This window comes from Triticum dicoccoides, chromosome 6B (assembly GCF_002162155.2).
Source record: "Triticum dicoccoides isolate Atlit2015 ecotype Zavitan chromosome 6B, WEW_v2.0, whole genome shotgun sequence".
NCBI classification, from domain to species: Eukaryota; Viridiplantae; Streptophyta; class Magnoliopsida; order Poales; family Poaceae; genus Triticum; species Triticum dicoccoides.
This window is the reverse complement of record NC_041391.1, coordinates 69,674,083-69,678,848: the sequence shown is the minus strand read 5'-3', so window position 1 is coordinate 69,678,848 and position 4,766 is coordinate 69,674,083.

The window sequence follows — 4,766 nt, the reverse complement described above, 5'->3', positions numbered from 1 at the left end:
GGCGGCGAAAGAATAGGTGGGGGAAACAAACTGAAGAGCGGTTGGCAGTTGGCGCGTGGCTGGCAAATATACAACTCTTGTAGGTGGGGATGTATATTTGCACCGCGAGGTGTTGTAGTTTTCATCTCCAGGAGGTGGAGATGTATACTTTTTTGCATCTACATCATCTGTTGGAGCAGTGTTTTTGGGCCTCGAAGATGTAAAGTTAGGTATTTTACATCTACATCTTCTATTGAAGATGCTCTTATGTTTATCCAAGTTAAGAATACCACTAGGCTAGAATGCCAGCAATAATGAAAACACATTGTTGTCAAAATAATGATGGTCCGTACACCCAACTTATGATATACTGCGAGATTCCAGCATCACGATATTACTATATATTACTCCTTCTGTCCCATACTATAGGACGTTTTTTAACATCACACTAGTGTCCAAAAACATCCTAAATTATGGGCCGTAGGGAGTATATGATAACGTTCATTTACATCCTTGACCATGAAAATATCGTAGGACCTTCGTACCGGATGGTTATTCTAGGTTGTCAAATGTTTTATAAAAGTAGCCTATAGGTACATTGAAAAAGTATGTCAAGGAATCTTAACTTGAGAAAAAATTACCCTTTAATTTTGTTTGAGGGGAATCACCCTTCAATTAATTTTTTTATCAACACCCTTCAATTAATTGGTCCCAAATTAACCCTTCAATTAATTTTTTTATCAACACCCTTAAATTAATTGGTCCCAAATTAACCCTTCAATTAATTTTTTTTTGAGATCAAAGCGAAAGCTTTATTACTTAACTAGTCTTAGGCATATCGCCCAAAACAGAGACGCCCACTTGGGCTGGTACATCCGACTCCCATTCCTTGAAATGGAGAGGGTCACACACACGGCTAATATTGGCAAGTTCATGGGCTACAGAGTTCGCAGTACGTCTACAAACAGATATAGTGAACTTGGAGAACCAAAGTTTAAGCTGTTACTTTATGTCTTCGATGACCACAACATACACGGAGGAGTCCACTCTTTGCAAGTCAAATGCTTCAGCCAACAGCTGCGTATCTGTTTCAAGCACCACACGGACAATGCCCAGGTCCGCTGCCGTGTTGATAGCATGCGTCATGGCCGCTGCTTCCGCGGCAAACGCGTCTGTAACATGCTCCTGGCTGCTAGCTCAAGCACACACAAGTGCACCATCTGCCATCCGCACCGCAACTCCCCAACCTGCATGGTTCTGGCTTGGCACAAAAGATCCATCAACATTGATCTTGTAGTCTTCTCCCTTGGTGGCTGCCACTTGTCCGTTGACGGTTTGGCAGCCGGCTGACGGAAGATCTCCAGGTACTCAAGCACATTGGCTCTCGTTTGTCAGGCTACAACAGAGGCCGACAGCGGCAGTGTTCCTTCTCCGAGTTTGTTTCTATTGGACCACCATAGCCACCAAGAAGTTAAGATACGTAGGCGTTTTTTCTCATCTAGCCCCCAAAGATAGTCTAGCATTGCATGCACAGACCCAATCCTTTCCAGCTGAATGCGGTCACTCTCGAGAGCAAGTTCCCTCCACACTTCTTTAAAAACTTTGCACTTGATGAAGAGGTGAGCCCCGTCCTCATCAGCTCTCGCACAGAAGAGGCACTTCATGTCTGCAATGGGGATACCCCTCCTTGCAACATTTGTCCGCAGCGCCAGAGAGTCATGCTTCAGTCTCCACGCGAACATCTGAATGTTTCTCGGACAGGGCATCTTCCACAGTCGTTTCCATGAGTCATCTGTGATTTCATTCAAGTTCCCCGCAGCGCTTGAACTCCCTCCCACTCCTCCATCCTTCTTCGTCTTCTCCATCTGAACTTGGAGTTTGTATGCACTCTTGACCGAGTGGATGCCTTTCTTATCATAGTGCCATGCAATGAAGTCTTGTACACCTTCTCGCAAGGGGATCCGCAGGATGTGCGACGCATCATCTAGCCAGAAAGTCTCACAAACAAGCTGTTCATCCCAGTTACCCATAGCAGGATCAATGAGATCACTAACCCACTCCAAAAGGCTATGACCGCGAGGTGTAATGACTCCAGGAGACCACGATCGTGGTAGCCATGGGTCAGACCAGATTTTAACTGGCGTACCATCCCCAATCCTCCAAATATAACCTTCTCGAAACAGATTTAGACCATGTAGGAGGCTGCGCCAAGAGTATGAAATCCCCTCCCTTGGGTTTGCATCAAGAAGACAGCTCTCGGGGTAATAACGGGCTTTTAGAATTCTTGCACACAAGGACTCCGGTGATTGGATGAGCCTCCATATCTGTCTCGACAGCATGGCAAGGTTGAACCCATGCATACCATGGAACCCTAGCCCCCCCTGAGCCTTGGGCAGAGTGAGCTTCTGCCATCCGATCCAATGAGTGGTGTTTCCTTTGTCCTGTTGGCTCCACAAGTAGTTGCCAATCAGTGAACTCAACTCTTCGCAAAAAGACTTGGTTAAGTAAAAACAAAGACATGGCAAACGTAGGTATGTCGTGTGCAACCGAGGTAACCAACGCTTCTTTCCCTGGTTTAGCAATAAGTTTCTCTTTCCATCCATACACTCTTCCCGCCATGGCCCCTTTCACAAATGCGAAGGCCTTTTTCCTTGATTTACCGACATGAACCGACAGTCCCAAATACTTTTCATTCCATGTTTTGCTATGGATTTGCAGAGCACCCTTGACAACATCTTTCACCTCACTCCTTGTGTTCAGACTAAACATGATTGTCGACTTCTCCAGGTTGATACACTGCCCAGAACAATTTTCATAAACGTCCAAAATCTCACGCAGTTGTTGAGTTTCCTCTTGTTTTGCCTTAAGTAGAAGCATGGAGTCGTCGGCAAACAAAAGGTGCGAGACAACTGGTGCCGCCCGGCAAATATTGACGCCACTGACCTTGCCGGATGCTACAGCTTCATGCAGCAGCGCTGAAAGACCTTCAGCACATATGACAAATAAGTAAGGCGAGATCAGATCACCTTGTCTGAAACCCCTTGAAGGAGTAAACTGTGTCGTAAGTCCTCCATTGATCTTGATCTGGTATCTTACTGTAGTGACACAATTCATTACCAAATCAATCCATCGAGCCCCAAAACCTAGCTTGGTAAGCATTGCCCGCAAGAAGTCCCACTCAACTTGATCATAGGCTTTGCTCATGTCCGCTTTCACTGCTGCAACCCCTTCATTTCCCTTCTTTTTATTTAGCAGAAAATGTGACAACTCGTAGGCAATGAGGACATTGTCCGTGATCAGCCTACCGGGAACAAAAGCGCTTTGGTTATCTGAAATGATGTCTGGGAGAACTAACTTGAGACGATTAGAGATCACCTTGGACACCAACTTGCACACAACATTGCACAAGCTAATCGGCCGCAAATCTTTGATCCTACTAGGGTTTTTCACTTTCGGAATCAGGATGACCACAGTGTCATTCCAGCCCTCTGGCATTGCTCCTCCGTTCAGTACCGCTAACACTTCCTCCACCACCTTATCCCCCATGAAATGCCAATGTTTCTTGTAGACAATGGAGGGCATGCTGTCCGGACCAGGTGCCTTAAGATCGTCAATGTGGTCAAGAGCCGCCTTGATTTCCTCGCGTGTCACTTCCGCTTCAAGGATCGCTCTCATAGCACTTGTGACACGGTGTTGGACTATATCAATGAGCTCTGCGGTACGGTTCCCTTGGGCCGAGGAAAAGAGGTCCTGAAAATAAGAACAAACATAATTATTAAGCTCCTCTCCTTCCTTCACCTCTGATCCATCCTCCCCTCCTCAACTTCGTCATCCTATTTGCCTTTCTCCTCGAAGAAGCCACAGCCATGAAGTATCTGGTGCTTCTATTGCCGTCCTTTAACACCATGAGACGTGAGATCTCTATTTGGCCTTGATGTTCTTCTTCTCCTCCAACTCCTCTATTTGGTATCTCAATCTTCCTTCTTCTCTAACTTTCTCTTCACTCACTGGAGCTCTCATACAGGTTTCCAGAGCAAGGCCAGCTTGCTTCAATCGGTCCTCCAACATCCCAGCCACCTCTTTCCCCGATTTTGTCATCCTCCCTGCTACACATCATAAGCCAGCCGCAACATCACCTCCTCCCCCCATTGTAACGCCCCGGATCCGATGCGCCAGGTGTCTGCCAGTTATTTGCCGTTGTTGCCATGTCTTTTGCTTGTGTGTTGCATTTTGCCATGTCATCATGTGCATTTCATTTTGCATACGTGTTCGTCTCATGCATCCGAGCCTTTTCCCCGTTGTCCGTTTTGCAATCCGGCGCTCCTATGCCCTCCAGCGTTCCCCTTTCGTCTCTTGTTGTGAGTGGGTGTTAAACATTCTCGGAATGGACCGAGTCTTGCCAAGCGGCCTTGGTTTACCACCGGTAGACCGCCTGTCAAGTTTCGTGCCATTTGGTGTTCGTTTGATACTCCAACGGTTAACCGGGTAACCGTAAAAACCCCCCTTTCTCTTTGCAGCCCAACACCCTTCCAAAGTGGCCCAAAACCCATCTAACTCCCCTCCATGCTCTTGGTCGTTCGATCACGATCGCGTGGCCGAAAACCGCTCCTCATTTGGACTCTCCTAGCTCCCTCCACCTATAAAAACGTCTTCCCCTCTCCATTTTCGGATCATTTTCCCCCAAAACCCTAGAAATCGCCCTCCGCCGCCACCGGACATGTCCGCCCGCAGCCGGACGTGTCCGCTGCCGCGTGGCCTCCCGCGCTGCCCCCGCCGCCGCGGCCCGC